The 27,397-nt window shown below is 41.8% G+C and overlaps 1 protein-coding gene across 3 annotated transcripts in view; it reads left to right on the plus strand.

The window, feature by feature from the left end:
• The window catches only part of BACH2 (BACH transcriptional regulator 2), a 181,734-nt gene that overhangs the window by 61,417 nt on the left and 92,920 nt on the right, over window positions 1–27,397 (plus strand). For 2 of the 3 annotated variants that reach the window (XM_021545439.3, XM_077782304.1), the window contains exon 3: window positions 22,587–22,695. The gene's annotated coding sequence lies outside the window, so the exon portion shown is untranslated. The remainder of the gene's footprint in view (window positions 1–22,586; window positions 22,696–27,397) is intronic. The other variant, XM_021545448.3, reaches the window with a different exon arrangement.

A 27,397-nucleotide genomic window follows, 5' to 3' on the forward strand; every position in this document is an offset into this window, starting at 1 on the left:
CAAATTTAGAACCTCCACCTACTTAAAAAGGAACATGTTTAGGTCAGCGTTTTGTGCTTGGCAAAGTTGTCTCCCTAATCTCCTTTCAGAGCATTTCTGACTGTGATTTAGGTGTAGGGGGGAGGGAAGTGCTTCCAGGCTGAGACTTGTAGCTAAATTGTCATAACAAGATGATCTGTTGATTACCAATGAAGTGGTGTAGATGGATAGGCACTGAATTAGAAAATCTGCTATTCACTGTATGCTTGTGCACAGTTATTCATTTGGAAGCATTCAACCAAGGTATCCAAAACCTTCTGAGTTTTAAACCATTTTCCCAAACACGGCAGCAAATTCTAGTTGCCTGGGTTGATCTTGCTTTGTTTGTGTGTTTCAGCAAGATTCAGAGAGGTTGTGTCAGTTGATCTATACGCATTTGTCAGGTAAGTGGAGCAGAAATATGGTTTCCTACTTTCTCCACCCCTTCTTTCATTTAATGAAATGGGAAATGCTGAAGCTACTGGGAACCTTGATGTGACATTTCTAAATGTAGTGATGCTGTCTCTTAAATTTGGGTCCTGTAAGCAAATTGCAAATATCAGGAGCTCCTGTATAGCTTGTCTTCAGTGCTGTTGTTCTATGATGTGGATAAGGAATAAGTGATCAGACTAATATATATTTTAAAACAGATGATGAAAAGTTCTTTCCTGGCAGATTATATTAGTGGTAAAGGTTGGTAAATCTCTCCATTATTATAAAGGATCCTGATTTTGAGTCTGCTGACAGAGGACTTGGGATGATGGGAGATGGCATTGCGATTTAGGATATCTTTAACCAGCATTTTGAGAGCAGGGGCTCCAAGAGGACTGTAGCTGGTGCAGCTGTGATCGCGGTGTGAACGTGGGTGTCTCGTAAGTGAGATGAATCTCCTGGGAATTAACGTTGACGCTCTGTCTTCCATGAAAGCCTCATGTGCTCACCCACATTGATATGTATGGCTGTCACCTACCTGTTAATGAACAACAAAACAAAAATGTTCTGCAAGGAAGTTTTCCCTTGGCATTCTTCCCCCAAGTATTTCTTCTTCTGTCTGCTCAACAGGTGCTAAAATGGAAGATGAGTTACAGAAGTGGAGGATTTTAACTAAGGCAAGGGTAGCCCTGTGTGCTCCCCGGGGTTCCCACATATCTCAGAGTTCTTGCTTTTGGGAACAGGGATTGGAGCTCATTCCTGTTTGAGCTGATGCTTAATTCTTGCCTTTCCATGCCTGCACTTCATAAATCAAAAGCTGAGAATAAACCCAGTCTCTATGGGTTTGATAGCAGCTCAGCTATCTACAAATATTATTAAAATGCGCTTCATCGAAGAGGTGTAATTATCAGGATATAGAACCAAAATTGCAGCAGTCATGCACAGAATTGTTGTCTAGCATTAGGACACTAAGCAAAGAAAATCAGGTATCACAAAATAGAAATTCATAATCAAGGTAAATGAAGCAATATTGTTATTACTTCGGCAACAGAAGCTAGTTGTCCTCTTGGGAATCTGAAATAGTCATTTCAGTCTTCCTTCAAGTTTCTCTTTGCTTCATCTGAGACCTACTAGCCACAGATTTTTCAGACACCTGTATATACTCAGACACCTGCCTTTGGCTTGTAAAAAAACTACACTGGAAGTTCTTTCCTGGACCCTTGGTGTAGGGAGTTAGTACAAACAGGTACCAGCCATGTCCTGTATCCTCCTGCTGGTCACTCTTTTTCAGTGGGAGGTAGCTCCACAGTGTGATGGCCCAGACTGTCTAGAGGTGTTGCTTATGTAATTTTAAAGTCTGGATTTGAACAAATGGATTCCAGCCTCTCTCTGTTTCAGAAACACAGCTCATTTTTTTATGCTCTGTCCTTAAAAAAAAAAAAAAAAAAAAAGTGTATTTTTTTGGGTAGAAATTATGTACCAGAAAACCATAAATGGCAAAAATTGCATAACTCTTCTCAAAGTTATACACTAAAACAGTACTTCACCAAATTTTAACTAAACTCACAGACACTAATTGTAGTATATACAGCTTTTATATGTATATAAGCTGAGGCACATAGTAGTTGCTTGGGGCTATACAAGAAAGTTTTTAACACAGCCCAGGTCCCTTGTTGTTTGCTTTCCATAGCTGTTTATTAGAGTGTGTTAACATGAAGAGGTAAAATGCAGATGTTTTTTTTCTTTTTAAAGCAAGCTATATATTGGTTACACTTGCTAAGGCTGTATTTATACTATTTGAGAGCTTGTTATCTGCAAATATTATTAAGATATCTCTGGGTTTTATGTTCTTCTGAGCATACCTTCTTTGTCTTCCCTCTTTGTCTTCCATTATGATGAAAAGACTACCACTCATTTCCCAGTATCTCAGAAATAGCTTTTTTTTTGTCTCATTTTTTAACCAGAAAACTCTTTTACCCCAAACCATGTTTTTTTGTTCTTCCCTCTCCTCACCCCATCCCCCACCCCATTTGTCTGGTTCCGAAGATGACACCCTCAGTGCAGATGACCTCCATGCACTGACCTAATCCATTGTCCATCCTGTAGATTTTCAGAGCAGTCCCTAACATCCTGATTTGGCTTCTTCATCTCTTGTTTGGTCAGTAGTTAGCCCCTACAGTTTTGCTGTGGAAAAATGATTTAGCAGGTCCCAGGTCCCTGGGTTAAATTTCCTTCCTCTCTGTACAGTGTGTCTCCCTGAAAGACCAAGATTTTTGCAAGGATGAGCAACTGTTCTTTTCAACACTGCTGGCCCATTTTTACTCTCCCTCAAACCTGACTTTTGAATGTTACTATTTCAGGTCTGTTGCTTGACCGTTCAAGAACAAAATTTGCTCTTCCCTTACAGTTTACTCATTGTCAGGTCCAAAATTACTGTGTCACATGGGGCTGAAGTGTAGCTAACATCTCTCATGTGAGGCAGTAAAAATTGTTGGCAAAATTCTTTTAATTCTCCATCTGCTGAACCAAATAGCACCGTAAGTGTAGAAGAATATGAGCTAGTTCAGTAGCCAAAAAAAAAAAAAAAAAAAATTATGAATTTTTCTCTCCCGGCTCTGGTAGGTGTGAAGTTTCTGTGTTTCACCATATTTAGGGAGTCCTAATGTGAACCTGCATAAGATTCAGGTGGTGATAACTACTAACCTATTATTGTGCTCGCATGAGGGAGGGAGGCAATGCAAAATGTCATGCAGAAGAAGGTATGAACAGTTTACATCAGCTCTGGAGACACAACAAAGCCATTTCTGAGAATAAGATGTGGTATCTTTTTTAAGCCAGGTATTGAAATGGCTGCTGTTACTGTAAAATGCAAGTATCCGGAATCTTTTCATCTTGCAGCATCCTTATCAAGTAGAATGTAGGTGACAGGAAAACTGCTGTGCTCCTTTAGCAGCTGGCAGTGCATGGCTACCACTTGAACCCAGAGGCCAAATCAAGGCTTCAACTGACCTTGCTGTGGGCAAGGTTTTAGAGTCTCATGGCCCAAACCGAATGGGTCAAACGTCATGGTTGTGAGGAAAAGCAGTGATACAACACTCTGTGTTTGGAGTTCAGCTGTCCTTGGAAAATAGGCAAATTAGAGGAAGATGGCAAGGTAGCTGTTCCAGCAAAGTTCTTGTAAGGTAAATAGCAGATTCTGTTTTGGGTAAAATGATATGACCTGCTTTGGTGAAAGCTGTAAGCCAGTCAAGACTCTGAAGAGTTCTTTAGGGAAAGGTTTAGAAAAAAAAAAAACTAACCACAGAAAGTAGGTTTCTGGAACAGCGACATAAAGGCTGCAACAACAAAAGAGATGCAGGTGAAGGAAATGGAGAAATAAAGTAAAATCCTTTGAGTAAGGAAACTGTCCGTGACCAGGAGTTGATGAAGAGCAATCTTAAGAATGAAAACAAAGCTATAATATATTCATGAAGCACAATGATGATAACTCAGAGGGAGTAGCGTTAATTATGACTTCCACAGCAGAAAAATAGCTTGTAGACTGGGAACCAATTAGTGGTCGATTGCTCTGAACTAGATTTCAAATGCAGTACATGAAATGACAATTACACAGTATTACCAACAGACAACTACTATGATGAGATAAGAGCTGTCAGCAGATTTGGACCAAATTCTTTAGCTGATATCTGCTTACTAAGAGGGAGACTTCTTTCTTGGGGTTAGGGCCAGTGACAGAACAGAGGAATTAATAGCCAAATGTCATCTTCTGTCTCCAAAGCATTAATGTGGGGCCTGGCATAAGTCTGCCTGTTCTCTGTGCTCTTGCTGATGGCTGATGCCGGGACATAGTGTAAAAGTGTCCCCACAGCGGTTGGTGGAATTGTTGTGGTCTGAGTATATTGTGAGTATATTGGAGACAAATACAGTGTTTATCTTCAGCACATCTTAGCGTGCAACGGAAATTACTATGTTTTGTGGTGATTAAAAAAAAAACAAACAAACAAAAAAAAATTGCAGAAGAATTAGTAAGAAGAATTAGTAAATTAGTTTTATAACTTAAATGAATGTGCCATGTGTTTGCTAAAAATGTAACTGGCCTGCAGCTGAGCAATCCCAGACAGTGGACTTTCCAAGGATGAAAACACCAAAACCAACACTGGACATTTGAATGCATCCAGCAAAATCATAAGGAAAATCAGTTTCAAAACAAGATGGAGGCCCCACGGGAAATAAAAAGATAGCCTTGCCCAAAAAGCTGATGTAGGTCCTGAAAAAGCTATTCCCTTTGCTCAACAGGCCAGGTTCTACCAGCCAATTGGCCTGTCTTAGGTTAGCAAGTGAAAGCTATTTAGTGACAGGAGAAGGATGATGATGGTGGGAGGAGCACTGTGACTTTGCCAAAGGAACTGAAAATCCCAAAGTAGAGATGCTGTCTCATAGCTCACGTGAAAAGCTATCTAAAACCGCAATTTGGAGTAGCTGGAGGTAGAGATCATTGCTGAAAAATGGTTGAATGAGTAGTTGCTGAGTTCTTCAAGAAATACAAGAATACAAAAAAAATTAACATAATCCAACTAATACGAAGAAATTGCATTTCAGATAAAGTATTTCAGAAAAGTGATGCAAGCGATTGCAAAAGTTGAAGAGAAGATCTGTTCATTTCACTGGTACAAGCATCAATATGAAAAAAAAAAAAACCCAAAATAAAAAACAGAGATTCTAATTTTTTTCTTTTACAGCTTCAGCTCAGACATTTCAATTAGGAAGATAAAGCAATGGCCAGGTTCTTGGATGGCCTCTGCTATCCAGATTTTGGATAGCTTCCTCCTCCCTGGCTTGAGGCAGATCACCTGCCAGTTTGATGCAGTTGTTTGTTTGGAGCTCTTGGTGATAATATGTTTATTACCTTTTTCAGGAGACTGATCTCTTATTTTCAAGTATGTATTTATAATTGGCTGTGAAGTCACGGACAAGCTTGAGCCATTGAAGTAAGTAGGGAGTTGCATGAGTGGTTCATCATGGATTATGCTGGTGTAAAACCAGCGTGCATTCTGTCATTGAGCGGATGGGGACATGGCCAAGTCACCATAAGAAAAAGTACAGCTGGATGTAAGATAGTGAGGTGTTGCATCAGTTAGATCCAGCATCCTGAGCATGGAATGCTTAAGTGGCAGTTAAAAAAACATGTAAGAAAAGACTGTCTGGCATTGCAGGGCTAATAATTATTTAAGGAAACAAATCTCAAGAGACCTTTTGCAAATTCCTACTGAAGTATTGTGTAAAAAGGCAAAGGAATACAAGGAATGAGTCAATTTACATGTCTTGGCAGAGATACACCAACCAGGGGGGAAGTCCAAAAGGAAATGTCACCAACTGGCAAGGCAACAGCTGCGTTTACCAACTTAAACAAAATTAGTCATTGAAAATACAAATGTAAAGACCAAACTAGGAGTCTTCCACTCAGATGTTATTTCCATCATAACATGTGGATGTGAGTATTGGAAACTCACCAGAGGCAAAGATGTTTCATGCCTCCAGAGGTAAATACCTGGGGAAAATAGTAGGTAACAGACGGAGTGAATGTGTCACAAATGCAAAGATCTGCCACTTCCTCAGCAGTGTGTCCCCCAAGTTCTCCAGGGTAAGCAATGGAAACATTGGGTCGTGTGCAGTGAGTGGAGCCAGCAATCCTGTCTGAGCAGATGGGCTCTCAGGCAGCTGGAGGAACATGCAAATGGTCAGACCAGATATCGCCTGCAGTGTGAACACTTACTGGCACTCAGTGATACAGAAAAACTGCAGAGAGTGGCTAAAGATTGGAACAGAATTTGGAGCCGCATTGGCTCCCAGAGCAACATCTGCAGGTGCTAGAAGGCTTTGGGGGAGAAAGCTATTCTTGGTACCCTCGGGGGAGTGGTAGGGGGAGGGTGTGCTTACATGGGTTTTTCTCCTTTAAAGATCTAGACTATTTAAAGTTAGGTTACTGAGAGGAACCAGAGCTTCCCAGTGACGGCATTTCTGGCTCAGGCTGCGGAGGGCTGCATTGCCTGGACAAGCCAAGAAATCTGTCATCCCTGGTCTAGTGTGCTTTTGCTGTCTGACCTCAAGGAAATCACGCGACCTCACCAGTTCTCCAGAGCTCTCTGACCGCAATACTGTAAGATTTTAATTAGAAGCAGTGGACAGTACATTACTTTTTCTAGTTTCACAAGCTGTCCTGAGGGGCTAGTAGGTGAAGTAAGTTTCTGTGGAAATGGGAAAAACTCCATGTGTTTCACACACTGCATTGACAATAAAGAAGTTGCTTTTAGCTTTATTTATAGATAAATATTTACATGGTGTAAGTGTGGCTACAGATTGTCTTCAGAGATGAACTGTAGCCCTTAGCATTGTACTGTACGTACAAAGTGCTTGTATATTATACTTAATACAATTTTGTGAGTTTAGTTCAGCTGGTGTTTTAGATGATGGCTGTTACTAGAATAAAAAAAAATGTTTAGGTTCTGCAATTTTAGTCCAGTTTGTAGAACACAGGGATAAAAATAACATCCCATGCTGGTTTTTAATCAGTAGTACAAATAGATTCTTCAGTTATTTGTTCTTTATAATCTGGTTCCTGTATGCAAACCCTGCTTTCTTAGAAAAATTACCAGACCCTATTCATTCCTCTTACTTTTATCACTGCATCTTAGCCCCTTGTCAGGGCCGAAGCAGTTTGCACCCCTCTTGCTAGGCCAGTTGTGCTACCTCCCTTCTGCTGCTTCTCTTTTGACACCTATGCTGAGGGACAGCCATCAAATTCCTACTGGTGGTGTCACATGCCTATTGGATAAGAAGCTGATTTTTCAAAGAGTTAAAAATTTAAGGCAATAAAGACTAATTCTATCATCTGGTCATGCTTTTCCAGCCAAGCTCTTCATATTTCTCATTCAGCCTAGCTTTGAAAGGTTGAGGTGAGAAGATCCCAGCCCTGTGCCTAGGGAGACTGTCCCTGCACCCAAACCAAAGTTTACTGTTCTGTTTGGAGTGAGAATCCCAATGTCTTTCTCCCAGATTTAACTTGCTTTTTTAGTTGCACATGCCTTGAAGGTATTTATTACCATTTACCACGACCAGGTGGTATCTAGCCAGGTTTAGCCCTTTCAGTTCTTCCCCTGTAGGCTTGTAGGATAGCTGTGGCTCCTGGGCACTACAAATTTAGGACCAAGCATCTCTTCGAGGGTTTGCTTTCAGTCTGCCCTGTTTCATGCAGCTGGCCCCCTCTGCAGCAGCAGGGTGAGCTGTGGTATTAGGTGCAGACACACCTGCACGCTTCACATGATACCATCTTTTTGTGTCTGTAGCCAGGTGACAAAGTACAAAGTCACCTATTTGCAAGGGGGAACTAAGCCATGCATTTTGCCTTTGAGAACTGGTAGGCAACACAAGCAGCTCAGTAAAGACACCCTCAGTGCTTTCCTGAGCTGGTGGTGTGAGTTATGCTGCCATCCCTCCCCAGAAATGCTCAGAAACAGGGTATTGACCTTAGAAGCATGATCAAGGATCCCCTTTCCAGCCACAGTGAAAGGCAGTCCATCTAAAATTATTCTGCTCCCTTTTGAAAACAGTCTGCTGAGTGAGGCTGCAGACAGTAAGGGCAGCCACTATCCATGCCAAGGAGCTCATCTGGATTGCATTTAAGAGGGTGTTTCAGATGACTAAAACCTAAATGAACTCGGGATCTGCTGTATTTGAAATTTTGACATCAGCAGACATCAGAATACAGACTGGCAGCAAACCCTGTAGGTCGGCCGGGATGCAGCAGAGGCCGTTGCCAGAGCTTGGGCCCTGCTGTGGGAGCAGACCTGATTGCCCGAGGGCTCCCTTGGCCCGTGCTCTGCGGAGCCCCAGGAGCAGCTGGCAAGGCTGCTTGGTGGTTTCTGCAGGGAGCTTCACTCGCAGATCTCAGCTGGAATCCCTGCTAAAGGAGTAGCCAGCCTCATTGGGACCACTTCCCTTCGCCCGTGAGCCAGTGTGGACATGATCAGCACTGCCTGCCCAGGCTGGGCTGGGTCAGGTCATTTGGGCCCCTCGCATAAGTGGTTGCGGCTACGTCCCCAGAACAAAGTCATGATACAAATGGATTGTGGCAGCAGGGATGGAGTTCAGGAGGAATTAGCCTTTGGGGTATTTTTTCAAATTTTTGAAGCATGAATTGTTGGTAAAACAGAACTAACATTCATAATGTGTAGCAAGCAGCAATATAAAGCAGCTGCAGCCCTGCTGTTGGTGCTGGTGTTGTATTTGTCCTGCCTGTTCTCTGCAGACTGGCTGTTGCTCCTGCCATCCTTCCCAGGTGCTTGGGGTGCACGGAGGACCCCAGTCCAGCTGGAGCTGGCAAAGCAGCTGAAACACTGCTCTGAGTGACACAGGTCTCCTTTGCCCAGGAGACCAGATCCAGCTCTCCTGCTGCCAGGCCCCTTTGAGCTGGAGTTTGTCCATGTGCAGGTGGCCACAGTGGAGTTCTTAGACCCTTCCCTAGGCAGCAAGGGGTTCATTCACCACCTTGAAGATGGGTACCTGCAGTGGTGTGACATGTGCCCTGGAAGGGACTGTCGCTTTGCATTGACAGTAAAGGGAATCTGGACAGCTGACTGCCACAGCTGTAAGTTTCTACCTTGCATCTGAATCAGACGGAATTAATCCTTTTGTAAATGGATGGGGTGATTAAGCCCTAGAAGTAGCCAGATAGTTGTCAGCAAATTAGACAATATTTAACTTTGTAAGATGTCCTCTCTATGTGAGTGTAGCTATCAGCAGAGCTGGAGAGGTGGGTGTGAAAGGCATGGTGAAACTGAGATTCTTGTCTCCTTAAGTCATGATGCTTGATAATAGTGTTTATTAACTGGCAGAAGCTTAAGTATCTGTGGTGGTATTGCACATTTTGACAGAGAAAAGTGTACAAATTAATGAGGATGTTCCCTAAAATACATTAATTACTGCAGGAAAATCATAGGTAGCCTTCTGTTTGCACCTATCCATTTCAGGATTGCATCAGGAATAACTGGATATTCAGTTCAAACTTCAAATTTGAAGAAATTTTTTATAACCTTTGAGCCATAGGTTTTTATCTTCTTCTGCAAAATGCTATGAAACTACTGTAAACAAAACTGTAGCTCTTCATGGCCCTAGCTTGATTTTCATAGATTGGTTTACTTACTTGTATTCCTTTTGATAAGGACAGGAGAAAGAGCATCGAAGATATTTTCCTTTGTATGAAACTATACCTCTGCTGTGGCTAAAACCATAAGGGCTTCTCAGTTTCAACTGTTTCCATGTCCTTTAATCTCTCACAGCTCCACATGTCCTTTTGCATCATTTCAATCTGATTTGATGAAAAATGAAAAGTTTAGTTGGAAATTACAAGTACTGAAAAGTGTCATACTCTTTGACTGCCTTGCTTGCATGAGGCAGTGGGTGGGAAGGAATAAAAGCGTACCTTAATTATACAGTCTCTCTGTTTATTTTCACAGCTGTAGCCTTGCTGAAATGTGCAGCAGACATCCTAAATCCACCAAGCAGGGTCCCTGTGTGTTGCACCTGCCAGTCCTACAATCTTGGTACCAGTTGGGGATGCGTTTGTGGCTGAACAATGCAGGAAGACTACAAGAGGTTTATCCCATTAGAAATAAATTACAGTGTAGTGTAGCATGAAAATGATGTGTCAGTGAATACAGAACACAGGATTACCTTCTGTCTCTTCCCTTTATCACAGATAACAGCAGCAGTATGGGAAGGAGATTTATATTGCACTTATTTGAAGCTGACCAAGCAATTTAGATGAGATGAAATAGGGATTTTATTTCTGGGTAGAAGAATGTGTGCTTGCTAAAATGCCATTAATTGCTTTATTATTTAAAGCACAAATTTTATCCAGCAATTTGTTGGTCTCCTAATTTTTTGCACTGAAAATAATTCACCATGGAAAGATTATTCTGTCAAAAAAGATGTTGAACCTACTAACAAATTAAGTTAAAAGAAGCTGAACTTTCAATTCAGCTTCTGTTTTCACCTCCCTTCTCTCTCTTATGTACTGTGTGCATGCGTTAATTTCAATAAAAATAGTAGTGGTTTAGCTAACTATTAAAATCTTAACAAAAATTGCAGCAAATATGACTGCAGCGCTGGAATCATGGGCATCCCCTTGCATGTTCGGAAGATGCTGTCACACTGTAGCAGCAGTGGCATGGCACACCCATTGCAAGCAGAGCCCTTTTGTGCTGGTCACACATAGATCCAAGGAGCTTATGAGAGCTCCTAGCCTCTCCTGGAGGCAGCAGCAGCCACCAGGCTGGACCAGTCCTTTCCAGGTCCAGTGCTGAACCCTGCTTCTACTCCCCTGCCCTTACTATGAAAATGACATGTCAGCTTCTTCCACAAGCACTGTCCCTGTTAGTCAAACTTCCCTGCTTTAGCTCTTTCTTGTTTTTTTAAATCAGTCTCTTTGCAATTTCTTTTTGCTCCTGTTGGTGCAATTTTGTGTTTATTTGGTCCCTCCATTACCCTACCAACAGCAGGCTGGTGGCCAATCTCCATCACCCAAAGCTATGCTTTTTCTCCTAGGGCTTCATGTCTGGAATTTGCCCTGCCACTATTAACCCAATGCTTGCCCATGGCTTATTTATTTGCCATAAAGGCAAATTGAACCCAAAGGAGACATGCGCCATGCAGATCAGTTTTCTTGTACAAGCATTGTTTGCAGGAATGGTCACTTGTGTATCATGCCCAAAGCACAAGCTTTGGGGTTTCTGCTTTGCCACAAGCTGAAGATTAAGAAAGATTTGGAACTTATGAGGTGAGCAGATCTTCTGTACTGTTGGCTTGCTTGAGTCACTTTAGAGTCCTTGAAAGCATTGCTTGCTTCAGCTGTGGCCCCAAGGATTTCCTTACATCCAAGAGGGCAAATAAGAAGGCATGTAGATGTATTTTCTGGAACAAGGTGATAATTACATTTTACTTAAAAAATAATAGCTGTTCCATTGAAAAAGGGCTTTGAGGCCATTTCTCGTATCTTTCAGTTCTTCACAAATAGAAGTACTTCCAAAAAAAAAATATATATATGAAGTTTCATTACAGCTGTTTACTTGTGAGACAGAGTATTGCTCTCTGTCTTGATCAGTGATTAAAGCTACAGTGAGAACCCTGAATTGCTAACAATTCTGTATCATTTGTGTCACCATTGATAGGGAAGAAGAATATCTTTTACAAAAACTATTTTTATTACAGATGTGTAGACATGAATTTATAGCTTCAGTTGTGCCTCCAAGAGAACAGCTGTGAAAGTGAGATAGAAATCTGGATGAAAGAGCTGGCAGGAAGAGTAAAACATAGCAGGGGGACTGCAGGAGGGCTTAACACCTGGAAACATCTGTTGGAATAAGGAAAGCTGGAGATGGTATGGAGCCACTATACCTCACCAATCCCTAACCAACTACTGGCTTCTTGCCTGATTTTTGTTTTTATTTTGTTTCACATTGCCTGGTATATTTATCCCCACCCTTATTTGCAACAGACAATTTTTATAAGGTTCAGAAGTGAGCAAGTGCTTTTTCCAGCTCTCTGGTCTCTGCGCCTGCTGGAACATCTGTACACACACACACACTCTTCCTGTCTAAAGATAGTTTGAGCTAGTGTGCCCAAAATACAGTTTCAGGCTTGGGTTTGTTGCTGTCTTAGTAAGCATAAAAATGTGTTCTAATATTATGTCACTCCAGTTATGTGTTTCAGCAGCTGCAGTCTGTTTGTGTCCAGTTTGCTGGGAATAGCCTTGCTTCCTGGGATTTGTTTTCCCATAGCTGGAGCCCTGGGTTACTTAGTTTGACTGAGACTGCACATTGCAGTCTTTCTGTGAGTACAATCATTCCTGCCCAGTAGGATAATTCCAGCAGAGTTTTCTGCTGGAATGACATGACCTGCTTTGACTGACCTCACCCTCTGCCAGCGCTGCTGTTTGAACATCATCCCTTCCCACCCTCTCCACTTCCCCCTGTCCCTGCAGGCCTTGCTGCAGTTGTGCTAAAAAAATTTCTTCTTTCTGCAGTGCCATCACTATGTTGAATCATTCTGCTTTTACTTCTCAGATTGTCTGGCTTGATCTCTCCACCTCCCTCCATCCAAGAAGGACCTAATCCCTTTTGTGCATATGTGTGTTCCTGTGGTGTGCATTGAAAAAGTGGGATTTACTTATTGTAGACCTTTCCTTATTTTTACTTAAATTTTGTTGTATTTAGTTTAATGCAGTGTAACTTCTGCTGTAGGGTCAAAAAGCATAATCTTACCCTCCCATTATGAAGTCTCAAATAGAAATCTGAAATGGGAGCTTTGTGTAGCCTGGAGATCCAGGGAAAGGAAACTGCTAAATGGCAAATTGTGCACCAGCCACACTTCTGGGTTGGCTGGTGCTCAGAAAGCTGATGAACACAGAGATTTTGGAGGAGAATGCTGTGAAGGGTAAAGAGGAGCAGGGAAAGTGACCAGGATTAGCAAGTGTTTGATGCTAAAGTATCTGTAATATCACAGTCCATGTATGAGTGTGGGGATGTTAATTTTTGTTGATAAATTACTATGCTAGGCACTTTTATACATAAAGCAAAAATGGTTCATGATTGTGTGTGATTATAAAAGCTTTTATACTGCTTGTTGCTATAACTTAGGAAATGTGAAGTGGTCAAATGAACTAATTATGTGAGTCATCTCAAATGAGTGCCTGTAAAAAATGTTGTGCAGCTTATTGTCTATTCTGTTTTTAAAGCTTGTTTTTTTTTGAAAGGGAACTTTCAAAACTTGGAAGATTCTGATTTTTATTCCTCTATCGTTGGAGCAGCAAAGGCAGGCTCTCCTTCCTGCAGGAACCCAGCACATTTGGACTGAAAGGAAGGTGAAGGTGTCAGAGCTTCCTTAGCAGAGCAGTAGGGTATTCTGTCACTGCTGCTGGCTGGATGGATCCAGAGGAAGGACTCAAGGAACCATACAGCTGGCATGCTGTTTACAACTCTTAGTGTCTGCCAATCTTGGTTTAAAATAGCTGTTATTCAGAGAGTAATATTACAGATTTGTATTTGAGCTATTTGGACTCCTCACAAGGGTTGGAATTGGAAAGGTTTGGAATCATAAGATGCCAAACAGTGCAGCTTGCTGTTTTTTCAATAGAGAGTTTCACACTGTGAGGTTTTTGACACAGAAATTTATATTTCGAGTTCTGGGATACAAGGTGTTTGCAGTAAAGTGTGCTCTTGTTGCAGGGCTGAGTATCTGCCCTTTTTTGGCATTTAGGTTATCCTCATTTATGCTGCAGTGATGCCCAGAGGCTGAGTGAGTCAGGGCCCTACTGTGCTGTGTGCTGGGTGACAGTAGGGTGACAGTCCCTTCCCCAGGAGCCAGTAGCCTGGGTCACTGGCTTCAAATGGCCACTGCCACAAGCTGCTTGGGAGCATCAGCTGCCAGGCCAGAGCATACTAGGGACAGAAAGCAGGAATAGTTCAGGTGAGGCAGCCAAACATTCATTTTAAGTGCAATTTACAGTCAGGACATCAGTAGTGCCTTCTTTGCCCAAGTCAGCAGATAAAAATGCACAGCTCATTGTCAGTAATTATATATTTCAAAGCCTTATAAGCCCTGACCTACAATTTGATCTCTGCCAACACCAGTTCCCACAGGAGGACAGGACCTGGTAAAAACAAGGACTGTGACTGTGAGCACAGGACTGTGAAAACAAACATAGAATCGTAGAAATGTATATTCTCCTTCACAACAGGGAATCTCTCTGCCATATCTTTCCTTGTGCTCTGTGTGCAGCATCACTGGGTGAAGTACAGGGGATGATGTCCATGAATTTAAGTAAGAGGTTGAGCTGTAACAGTGAAAGGCTGGGAAATCTTTTCATGTTTATAGCATGCCTCAGTCCAAGGTATATGCAGGTTGGAAAAGAGTCATAGAATTGTTTAGGTTGGAAAAGACCTTTAAGATCATTGAGTCCAACTTTTAACCCAACACTGCCAGATCAACCACTAAGCTGGACAAAAATGCACCACTGGGGTTTTTTTATGTGTTGTATAGGAGGGTGTGAGGTTGTTTCTACAGCACAAAGACTCGACCATTGGTGTGATTCAGTTGTGCCATTGCCACCTAGGGCGGGTCTGCAGTTCTTGGAACTGGGGCAGATCAAGCCACACCCCCAGCTCCCTTTGCCAGGAGGTGTGTGTTGTACACAGCAGCAGTGTGGGAACAAGCCGAAGGGAAACTTCATTGTGTTTGACAGTGCCTTGTTAGCTGAAGTACTGCCACGATTGGCATGACAGCAGTGAATCCCAAAATTGGTTGATTGCCGAGAGAGCCTGTGAAGACAGACATGAGGGATAAAAGGAATTAAATGCTTAATTCTTGAAGCATGACTATTTTTCCCTCTCCTGTTTTGTTTACTTTAAGGTGCCATATGTTCCACTTGAAGCTGTATAGAAATTTGCTAAAGAAACCTGCACATCAGGGTTGAGAGAGTTTTGACTAGGTGACGTGCTTCTTGAATATTGGACTTTTGAAATAATTAAATGTTTTGAGCTACCAGCATAAAGAGATTATTTGGCCAGTATTTTGTACACTAATAATAGCACCTATACAATTGTGTAGTTACTCTTGATTGTAAGGGACTAAAGCTTCAGCTTCTCATGGCAGAGAAGCTTAAGTTCTGTGTTCATGTATTCCCGATAACATTTTTCATTAGAATTCTGGTTGCAAATATCAAAGTTTCTTTGGTGTCTCCTTCTGTTAGTTCCTTGCTTCCCACATACTGTTCTATGTGAAAGTCTTTGTGAATTGCTTAGAGGAGTAAAATCCTTCATGGTAATGGAGATGCTAACATGCGTGACAGTTCTTATCCATCCAAAAATGGCAGCAGTTGACTTGTAGTTTTTCATATAAGCTGATTTTTCAGTCAGAAAAGTTTTCACTTAGAGAAGGTAGCTATTAATTACTTATCTATCCATGTTTCAATATGCCACCATCTCGTTAAATAGCTCCCTTGTCTATTTCTTTCTGAAACTATAAAGCACTCTTTTCTGCAGAACAAGCTCAATGACATCTTGACACTTCCGTAATGTTTTCAAATCCTGGTGGGTTTGAGTGAATTGCTGGATTTATTTGAACTTCAGATTCAGGGCTTGTAAATATGCACAGATGAAAGCTAAAAAGGTTGACAAGAATGCATTTGCAGTTGCAAGTGCTAGGTTTGGCATAGTTATATTTGGCAACATGAACCTAATCAAGTCCAGGAACTCGAGTGATCATAAATCTGTTGTGATACTGATAGTCGTCTTGTATTACGGTAGTCAGTACTACCTCCTCTATTATTAGATTGGACCCTGGGGAAATGCAAAGGAAAGTGTGAGTCTCACCCACGATGTTTTGGTACTAAGCAAGCCAAGCATTTGGAGAAGATCCTTATCTTTGCTTAGCAGATGGAGGGTGAGGTGAGCGTATGAGACCAAGTTGCTGAAGAGGTCTCGTCTTCCAAATGTTAGTCCAGAGCCTTAACGCGTAATGGCCCCGCTTTCACGGATTGGCTCACGCCTGTCCTATTTCCAAACAGCAGTGCTGCTACCCACAAGAGACCTGGGAAGAGGAGTCCACCTAAGCAATGAAGCTTTCAATGAATGGCATTGTTAAGGATGATTTCAAGAGCTGACTTCTAGTATTTTGGTGGTCCAGGTGTTTGAAAGATCTGTGAAACCCTTCACCGTGGATTTATTTTAATGAAAGAGTTTGGGTAGTGATATTATGTGCATGTAGGTAGCCATTAAGCAAAGAGGGGAAGTAGGTGCCATATGTTTTGCTACTACTTCTGCCCCTTCACTTTCTGAGAAGAATGCTTTTTAGTTTAAGGGAACCTAGCATGCCAGCATCTCCTGGTGAGCACTCATTAGCTGGCTCTGTGCAGGGCATGATTGGATTCGTAGGTGTTTAGTTCATAAGTTTCACCTACTCATCTTGTTTCCTATTAATAACTTTATGTTTTAATCCTGTAAGTGTATTGTGCCATGCATCTGTCTATTTGGGGAGCTAATCCTGTAGTGGTAGGCATTTATTTCAGGAGCAGCCTAGACAAAGCACAGCCTATTTGAGTGCTGGCCTCCCTTATTGTGTGTAGTGGGTTAAATCGCCGGTATTAGTGTAGTGTAGGAGTTCAAAAAGGAAAGATGTTATTTGCAGCGTCAACTCATTAAAATACTCTGTACAGATTTTTCCAAAAGAATAAGCAGCCCAGGCACACTGGGCCTCATGCCAGGGTATGTAAGCCTTGCACAGCACCAGTTGAAGCTCCAAGTTGGATAAAAGGCAGCTTTTTCTGGGTTTGTTAAGTATTCCTTAAAAAAAAAATATAAAAGGCTAGTGTACAGAAGTAGCAAATTAATTCAGTCCTATCAGAAAGTAGGTCAGTGACTGACCTCCTGATAGCATGAGGCAGCAGTTTCAAGCAGAAGTGACAGCTCAGCAGCGTGGACCCTCCATGTCTCCAGGAAACTTGTTTTGACAAATGTAAACACATTATATCCTGTATTCCTCTTGCCTTTTTTTTTTTTTTTTTTTTTTTTTTTTTTTTTTTTTTTCTACTGCATTAGAAACCACAAGCTGTCACTCTACATCCCCTTTCTTCACCCTTTCTGGTCCCCAAAGGGAAATGCCTTGTATCGTAGCTAATAATTTTTGCAGGGCTGTGTAATGAGTAAGACGTTCCAGCAGGGTTGGTGTTTTTTTATGACACACAAAGTTGAGCACTGTAAACCAGACTTGACTAAAATCCAAACCAAAGTCTTTCCAATGGTGAGGGAAGTCAGTGGGATGACAGGAACTGGATTAATTTAGGATCCTTCTGTCCTAGTTTTGTTTTTCTTTGTGCTGAATGAAATTTTTACATATACTCACGTGCCTCTTCAATGTTTACATTGCCAGTGCTGGTGTCCACATTGCTACAGACAGAACTTTGAACGTCTTCACTTCAGCCAAGCAACTTCTGAAACTGGAATGCTTTTGTAGTTTTGCGTGAAGCAGCAAAGTGTATATAAATGAGGTTGTGGCTCTTTAAATACCCCATAAAGAATAATTGCCTCAGAAGAAATGGGAATATGTTCATCTTTTCATTGATTTGTCACTATCAGCAGGTGTTGAAGGTAGAGTGTACACTACTAGTATACTATACTTTGACTTGTACCTTTCCTGCAGTGATTTCTCCTGTGGAAATCATTGTGGATCAAAAGGGCATGCAAGGTTTTCAGCTATTTCCTTCTCCTGACTTTTAACTAGGTTGCACAGAGAAGATATTGCTCTGTGGAATATATAGAGGAGGATTTCAAACTGTATTAGCCAACATGGCTCAATTTAAGCCATTTTGCTAAAGATCTCATAAAACTTGACATGATATTCTTCATTATCTAGTTACCTTTCTGGCCTGAGGTGACTCAAAAATATCGAGAGAATCCTATGGATATTTATACAGATGCTGTACAAATAATGATTTTTGCCATGTGATGCATGAGCCCTTTAGCTGTACACTGCCATTTAACTGAATTTTTAAGTTCATTTGGTTAGAAGGAGTACATTACAGTAAAAGTTGGATGTCATTGTCTCACCTAGAAGTTTGATTTGTGAGGATGGGAATATATTTGTTAAAAACAAAATGCTTCTGGCTTTAGTAGAGGTTTGATCTGAATAGATCCAAATCAAGCAGGAAGTCAGATGGATTTATATAACAAAACTGGCTATGAGAAGCTGGGGAAGAAGAAAGTCTTTTTCAGTGAATTACGTGTTTCTGTGCTGTATGTAGATAATGTTGGCATTGATTGTTACATAGCATGCAATTGATGTCATGCCAAGAAAGTAGTGAAAAATGCACTAGTGTATACAGTTTAAAAAAAAAGGCAAAGGAGAGGAGTGCCCAAGTGTGTGGGGCACTGCCTCCTAAGAGATCTTTGCACAACACAGGTGCTGGCTTTCAAGTCATTACACTCTCCACAGGGCCACCAAGTTTCCTCTGGTTGAAAGGGCTGGAAGTGCAAGGTGTGCTCCAGGTGAAGGCAAAGATCTAATGCTTTTTCCTACTATTCCATGCTTACAGAGATACTGCTTCCCTTTTCTCCCTCCTGCACCTAGGATAGAGAGTCAGGAGGGAGACAGCATCTTTTGACTACAAAGATCACTGAGTCCAGCCTTTAATCCAGGACTGCCAAGTCCAGCCCAAAACCATGTCCCTAAGTGCCATATCTATACATCTTTTAAAGGCCTCAAATATTCGAATACTGAAATCCTTTTAGTTCAAGGCAATTTGAGCATCTCTTAAGGTTTAAGAACTGGAAGCACTAAGTGGAGACCTGGGAGGTTTCCTCCCACCTGCAAATGCTCATAGGAGGTCCTGCCAAGTTGGCCAGTTAAGCTGCTTTCCCATTGCTCATGGGTGGCAGAGCTCTGTGTACCAGAGGTGACATGGTGACCTTTGCAGTGAAGTGAAGACAGGCATAGAACAGAGACAGGAAGATTGCCCATAGTGTAGGCAGTAACTGGTGTCACTTGCCTTTGGGCTAGTGTCCTGTCTCACTTGTTGGAAAAGCAGTTCCCGTGGAATAAGAATGCTGAAATCCTCACAATTCTTTTTAATTTATAGCCAGGGGAGTTTGTTTCACAGTCTGCATCCCATGCAAGCAATGACTACCAGTGCATATTTGGTATATATATTCAGTATATGAATTTACCCCTTCAGCTGTGTACATGCATCATCAAGGAGCAGGACACCTTAATGTTTCCCTTTTGCTTCTGAAATGTCAGTGGTGGCTTCCTGGGGTGAATGTCATCTTTATGGCTTTCTTCTGATGCCCTGCACATAGCAGTTTTGAGGAAGTGTGGCTGCAGGATCAGCCAAGACTGTCTTCCCTGTGATGAAACTGGAGAGCAGAGCAAAAGGTGTGATGCAGAGAGGCCACAGGGGATCCTGAGTCTGCATTTCCCCAAAGCTGAACCTTCCTGCACTGGCCCTGTGTTGTGTAGAGCAAGCTCAAACTCATGCAAGGGACTTGGCAAGAATGGGTCTTCTGCTTGGAGGTTGTTACTTCACACTCACAAGTCCCCCAAACAAACAAGCAAAACCAAACAAAAAAAATGCTTCAGAAAAGCCCAGGTCCCACCTTTTCCCTCACAGTATTCTTAATTAGATTAGAGGCTTGGATGTCCTGGGCTTTTTCCATTCCTCAGTAAGAACCAAGAGGAGTTGTTTGTTCCCTTCTATACAGCAAAGTAAAAAGGCACAGGAGAAATCATATTTTGGCAGTTGAGATAACTTACGGATTTTATTTGTTTTCTTTCAAGGTGCAGGAGAATTGTTTTTACCTCCTAGGTAACTTGTCAGCTGAAGCTTTTGACTTAATAGTTGAATTGTCTTTATTTCAACCCTGTTGACTCTTGGACTGAATCCAGTGAAATAATGCATTTAATGAGATGCACTAAAAATATAAATTTTTATTACTTGGAGGAGGAAGGTAGGAGTTACCACTTTAGTGCTTTTCTGAATGTACAATGATCTATGCTGATTAAGCATGGGTGATTTCATTTCAGTCAGCAGTACAAGGCAACATCCATCCTGACTATAACAATGTAAATGTCCTTTGCTTTCCTTAAATCTGTCTGAGGGTATGTCATCTACCAGAGTAACATCTCAGATGGTGAAGAAATCCTATACAGGTGTGTGAAATGGGAGCAAATGTAGAGTCTGTATAAAATTTAATCTCTCCTTAATGTTTTGCAGGAGCTCTTTTTGGTTGAAGTAACGTTTAAATTTTGTAGAGAAATTAGGTGGGTCATTCTTGCACTGATGCAGGCATAGGGCAGGTTCTACAAAGGTAGAATGTTGCCCCTCCTCAGGACTTTTGAACCACTCAAAGCGTCTCTATTCTGTTCAAGTGTTAAGGGGAGAAAAAAGAGAAAATTAATTCCTTGTATTGCCCAGCTAATATCCTGAATGAATTTACACTGCATTCTTAGGTAGTCTGTGCTCCAAGATTCGGTGATCTTAGGGAAAGCTGCTGGAGCACTGGATGTCCTGGTGCGCAATGTGAAGCAGGCTTTTAAGGGTTCCTCATGAAGCCCTGGATTTAGGTTAGTTTGGGGTTAATGTTTCAAGTTGGCATCACCACTGAAACACTGCTTACCTCAGCTGACTACAACTTTGTGTCCATTACTGATTCCAGAGTGTAAACTAGATAGATTATTTGTCCTGCCCTGAGGAAGAAGAGAAGGAGTTAAAGAGCTGCCTCTGGTGGGCACGAGTGCTGACTAACACTAACTATCTTGAGTACACTGAAATCAATGTGGACCTTGTCTGATGAATGCCACTGCTGGAGTTCTTTCTTTTCCATATAGAATCGAGAAGTAAATGCGTTCATTTAAGATAACATCGTGTGGCAGCTGAGAACAATTAAAACTCTTACGTATAGCTATATTTTTTCCTCCCTTTCTACAGCAGGAGGGTGGTGTCTGCAGCTCTAAGGAGTTGATACAGGCTATTTGTCACTGCTGTGATCTTATCTAGAACAAGTGTCCTGCAAGGTTATTTATTTTACAGCCTTTTCTTCTGGTTTTGCACAACATAGATCTTGGGAGATGGGAAAGGATTTTTTTTCTTACTAGAGCCTTTTTGGCAATAAACACATGCCTAACTGTAAGAGAAAAAACTTTCACAACCAAGCTTGTTTTGTGAAGCCCAAACATTTGTGAAGCTTACAAACCCTCAAACTTTGCATAATGTGCCCATCCCTGGTCTCAAACATGAAGTGGCAGAAGAAGGAAGTGTTACTTTTTTTAACCAACAACTTATGACTGTGTCAACACATGACAATTTGTCAAAGCTTGCTGTAGCAGTACTGTAAATTAATTTTTAGCATCACTTGTGAGTGGTAAACACTTTGTGCAGTGTGAACAGCTCCTAGTACAGTGTGAGTTGTCAGCAGCTTGTGAGCTATCCTAAAAAAAAAAAAAAAGCAAAAAAAAAAGCACAGAGGGAAGGATACAAGCTCGTTTACTAGTACAAAATGGATCTGAGTCTGCAAAAATTCAACATGTGGTGGTATGTCAACTCAGCCTTGAAAACTTGTTTTTTCCATTAATAATAATCACCTGCAGGGCTGGGAAATCACAACTTTCCATTCTGTGCCCCAAGCAGTGCCTGATAGCAAGCAGCTTTCTCAGACTCATGACTTGATGAAGTAGAGCCCTCTGCTCTTGGGATTTGCTTTTGCTTATTTGCTTTGAAAGCAGAACATCATACAAATGCAAGTATGCTCTTTTGCTGAGAAGTCTCAAATCAACCATGTAAAAGACCTGGAAAAAAAATTAATATGGCAGCCCAAAGAGAAATGGTGGGGGCTGAGTACTCTCTCCTCCTCACCTGTCCCCTTGCTGTTTCTCCTTGCATATCTCAGCTGCTGTGGTGGAGCTGGCAGTGATGGTTCATACAATAGGAGTTGACATGATGGAAGAAAATTATTTGCCGCAAAAAGACAGGGAATACGTATTGTAGAAAACAACTTTTCAGATACAAATGTATTTTAACCTGTCACTTTAGCAGAACAAGCAGTAATAACCTCCCAACCTAACAATGACTGTTAAGTTGAATGTTAATTCGCTCAGTAGTTGAATTGCTAACATGTCTACAATTTACAAGTGAACACCCACTCAAGAGAGAGAAAATAGAAGTTGGTGCCTGGAATTCCTGGCCTTACTGAAATCACCTACATTTTTTTGGTACTAATTCATCTTGCATTTCCTGCGAATGTTTTAAGTAGAACTAGATGAGAAAAACAGCTGGGCGTGATTGTTTGCCACTTTGATGCACTCACTGCAGGGTTTTTTTCTCAGGCACAATTGCTCTTGGCTTATACACCGTAGGGTGGCTTTGGCTGCACCTTGAGGCTTGTGAGCAGGCAGCACATGTGAAGCTTGGCACAAAAACTAGCTTTAGCAGGACCTGCTAAAGCTAATTTTAACCTGATCATAGTTTTAAAGAGAAAGATGACTTTATTTATGTATTTGCTCATATAGAATTTTGGTTATATTTCCTTCTCTAGATACAACTGTAAGTGCTGCCTATATGAAAGAGCTGAGCCACACCATCCAGTAAACTGTCTAGAGCAGCAGTTGGCTTGCTTGGAAATCACTTCCAGGACTGCGTTGTAAGTAAGTGTTTTTACAAAAGCATCATCAAATGGTTTCTTCAGTGTTGGGGTGGTTTTGAGATGTTTTGGTTGTTTCTTGTAATTTCACAGTTTTATTCTAACATCTAGTAAGACACTAACAATGCATGTGGGAGCTTGAGCACCTCCATATCTGTGCACAGCGTAAACCTAAAACCCTTTCAAGGCTTTTTGCTCTCTTGCACTAGAACTCCCCAGCATAGTACCGAAACAATTCTGGGAACAGGCAGCTACATAGAAGCCTAGAAAGAAATCTGGCCAAGTACATAGTGACCTATTTTGTCATTAACTCTATGACATACATGTTTTTTGAGTGTTCATTCCAGCCTATACTTGAGCATTTTGGCTGTGCTGGTGTAGCCCTGATAGAGCGAATGCTTTGTGGAAGTTTTCATAAATGGCTGTCTTCCTAACTCAGTTTTAAATGATCCATGAATAGATGCTCTGTCTAATCCAAAAAGAGCAATGCTTTGTCCCTTTGGCCATGCAGGGGGTATTGCTAGGGAACCTCAGCAGGTGGTGAATGGAGGTGAATTTGGTCAGCTGCATCTTTTTTCTTATCACAGAAAGGATAGTTATAGAATATCCTGAGTTGAAAAGGATCCACAATGATTTTTTATTTGCATTGTATATGGCACTGAGAATGTGTTTGTATTTAGAATAAATAACATCATCCTAGAAAACTTTTGAGATGCACACCAAAAACCCTTATTATGCTATTTATACTGTTCATTTTGAAAGCATAATCCATTCAGGTATGTTTGTGACCTAAAATTTTGTAATTTTTATTTCTTTTTATATTGCCTTCATTTTCCTGGTGCTGCAGGTTATGAGAAGTATGATAAGAGATGTATTTGTGACATAAGTGCATTTCTCTTGAAATGGCCTCTGGTAACATGCTTGCTTGAAAGAGCAGGGGCAGGAGAGTTGATGACTTAGAGTTCAAATCATTTAGTTAAGCATATTTATTATACAGACTGCTCACATTCCTCAGCACCTTGCAACATATTCCCCACAGGTGACATTTGCTATACATATACTGGGTATAAAATATATATTTTTTAAAATGTTAATCCTGTCGCCAAATCCTTCAAACACTGAGGTTGCGTCACTGTTTTGGCATAGATTTCATTTTTGGGAGTCTTTACTCTGTACAGTCAACTGACACACCTGGGTCACTCTGTAGCTGAGGTTGTGCTGGCCAGGAGTCTTTGGCTTGACTCTGCCTGCAGTTATCTGGCAGATACAGTAACTGCTGTTTTGTTCTAGTTCCGTGCCTGCTGGACCCGTGCAGCGTCCAGCAGGCACGGAATTCTGCATGGGTGAAGTTGAATGAGATGAAAAAAGGACTGGTTACTGTCAGTGATGGGACAATTCATCTATGTCAAATGTGCATTGGATAGGTGGGGGAATTGTTTGGAGGAAATTAGGGCTTTGAAAAGTCCAAAGTCAAACAGTTTCCCAATTATAGATTTAAAACAAGGCCTAATGTTTGTTTTCAGCAGCCTGTTAATGGTTCGTCTGCTTCTGGAACTTAAATCCTGACCTAAACCACTATTGGTTTCCTGGAACCATAAAATAATTAAGAATTATACAAGCAGAGTTGTTTAGGTTGAAAAGTACCTTCAAGATCATCAAGTCCAACTGCTAACCCTACACTGTCTACCACTAAGCCATATCCCTAAGTGCACATCTACGTGGCTTTTAAATGTGGGTTGGGTCCCCACACCTCCAGGAGTGGGGACCCAACCACTTCCCTGGACAGCCTGTTCAATGCTTGACAAGTCCTTTCTGAGAAGAATTTTTTCCTAATGCCCAATATAAATATCTCCTGGAGCAACTTGAGGTCTCTTCCTTTGGTCTTGTCCCTTGGGAGAAGAGACCAACCCCCACCAGGCTACAGCCTCCTTTCAGGCAGTTGTAGAAAGCAGTAAGGTCCTCCCTGAACTTTCTTTTCTCTAGGCTAAGCAAACCCAGCTCCATCAGCTGCTCCTCATCAGACTTGTGCTCCAGACCTCTCACCAGTTTCATTGCCCTTCTCTGGACACACTCCAGCACCTCAATGTCCTTCTTGTGGTGAGAGGCCCAAATCTGAACACAGGATTTGAGTTGTGGCTTCACCAGTGCAGAGTACAGATGGATGATTGCTGCATTAGTCCTGTTGGCTGCACTTTCAGCACAAGAAGCAAGATCCTGGCTCCTGGGGAGGTGATGAGCACTTCTGGTCCTTTCCCGCAGGCTCTGCTGCACTTGTTCCCAGGAAGCCCCGCTGTCACTTGGGTCCAGGATGATGCCACCGTAGAGGTGCCCATAAAGCCCTGAGGCTGTTTCAAGGGGAACAGTTTCTCCATCAGTGTTAGTAATGGATTTTCATCCAGTTTATGTCATGAGGTTTGCATTGCTCTGGCACTGGGAGCTAGAGCTGTGCATTCATTTAATTTACCCCAGGGTAGTTGCTGCTGATTTGGTTCAAATATGGTGTTGCAGCCTGCATGCTGAGGCAATCTCAGTTACACCAGTTCCTTGAAGGATTGACTATTCCAGTGTTGTTTTCTGCCTCATGTCCTTCCAGTTTAACTGTATTAGTCTGTTTAATGGTGCCAGAAGGCCACATATTTGCTCTCTGTGAAGCCTCAAACAGTAGATGCATGCTTTTAAATAGTTAAATAAACGTTAATTATGATTCACAAATAGTTTTTCCCCAACTATTAAGTAATATCAAACACTGAATTTTTCAGTCAGTAATTGTTTTTCCAGCTGCTGAGTGGGACCAAGTATTCAATATTTTTACAGAGTTATTTTTGCAGCTGCTTGGCTGCTTTAAGCATAGAAGTCCTATGTTCTTTTGTAGGGCTTGATAGCCTTGGATGCACAGTGGGCACAAAAAGCCTGTGGTGGGAGTGGAATGATTACAGTCTTCTGATGCACCTTGGTTAGCTGTGGATTTGGGCTGCATCCAGATAAGCTGAAAATAGCATATTGGGCACTTTCAAAAGTTTGTGGTTTTGCAACACTTTCTCACAAAAATGTGAAGTCTTTTTCTTTCTCACCGTGTGAGTTATTACACATGTGGAAATTAGTTATTTTTTCCTTTTCAAGATCTTGAGACAGTCTTTGGGGGATTCAGCCAGTGTGAATTATTTCATGAAATAGTGGTTTGACTAGTTGCACCTCCTTGAAAACAGTGTAATACCAAAGGTTTTTGTCTTAGAAGGGCATATTATGTGCTTTACATAGAAAGATCTTAAAAAATGTTAAAATATCAATTAAGGCACAAGTCATGATGATAGTGAGAGTCATTGTCTTCACCCACCGTGACGACTACCCTGGCAATGAGCACATGGCTCACATTTTCCCAGTGATTCATTAGATAAGCCAGTAAACATCCTAGGCAGTCTGATGCTGTGGCTTACTGGTAGCTGTTCTTCAGATGATTGTTCATGTCGACATGATACATAGCAGTGTCAGAACACTCACTTTGGAACTTACCTTTTTTGTGCATTTCTTTTCTCTGGTTTTCCCACCAGATCTGCTCTGCTGCCTCACAGCACTGCTGTTCACATAAGCAGTTGCTGTAACTCTTTGAAGCTACAAAGAAGAATCTCCTTCTGAATATCACTGGTGGGTTTTGATGAAGCCACAGTCATGAGCACAAGGTGCACAAAGGACACAACACTGAGTGCTAGGGAGAGGATGCCTAGCACTGAGCACTAGGGAGAGGATCATGTTGGTAGGGGAGGAGACCAAACTGTGAAGGGTAAATTCTGTTTGATGTTCAGTAATGTTGGTTTTTTCAAGAAGCAGGATCAAAAGCCTTCACAAAGCAGAAGTGTGAGTGTAATGAAACGTAGTGACTAGACAAAATTTAAAAAAAAAAGAAGTTCATTGTAAAACCCACCAAACTTTAATTTCAAAGCCCCAGAAGAAGAGGTGATCTGTCAGCCACCCAGCTTGGACTGGGCACCCAACTGGAACTCATGGTCTGGGTTCAGTTCCCTGCCTCAGTCACAGGTTTCCTGTGTGTTTGCAGGCAACCTCCTTCACCTGCTTCCTCATTTGTGCAGTGATCATCTTCCTCATGTTCATTGTGAGGACAAAGCCTACTGATATTGCTGAAAGATGTGGATGTTGCGATGGGAAGAGCCACCCTGGAGACCAGAGCAAAAGGGGTGCGCTTCCTCACAGGATAGTCACCCATGCTGCTTGCATTTCTGTGTTAAAGAGTAAAGGAAATTATTTCCAATCTCCAAAGAGTTGATTTTTTTCTTTCCAAGTCTTTTAGGCCTATTTTTTTTTGTGGAGTTTGGCTGCCCTGGTGCAGCAGCAGGCATTTGGAATATTCCCTGTCTCTCACCTTGCTCATCTCAGTCTGTCTGCTTATGGCTTTGAATCACTCCTGTCTGCTCAATATGCATGCCCAGCACAACCCAGTGGGATCAGAAACACCACTTCTGCCATCCCCCAACTTATGTGGAGATCTCCTTACATGTAAATATGGTTGTTTTTAAGAAAGAAACCAAGGACTGCTTGAGGCTGGTTGGAGGGATACCAGAAATGAGCCTAGCAGCTGAGGAAGGTGGTGAGAGCCAGTGGAATGTCACACTCATGGACTCCTGCCAGGGTGTGCACTGGCACAATGTGGCTGCTGAGGATGCCCACATAGCTCACCACCACCACCACTGGCC

This window comes from Lonchura striata, chromosome 3 (genome assembly GCF_046129695.1).
Source record: "Lonchura striata isolate bLonStr1 chromosome 3, bLonStr1.mat, whole genome shotgun sequence".
NCBI classification, from domain to species: domain Eukaryota; kingdom Metazoa; phylum Chordata; class Aves; order Passeriformes; family Estrildidae; genus Lonchura; species Lonchura striata.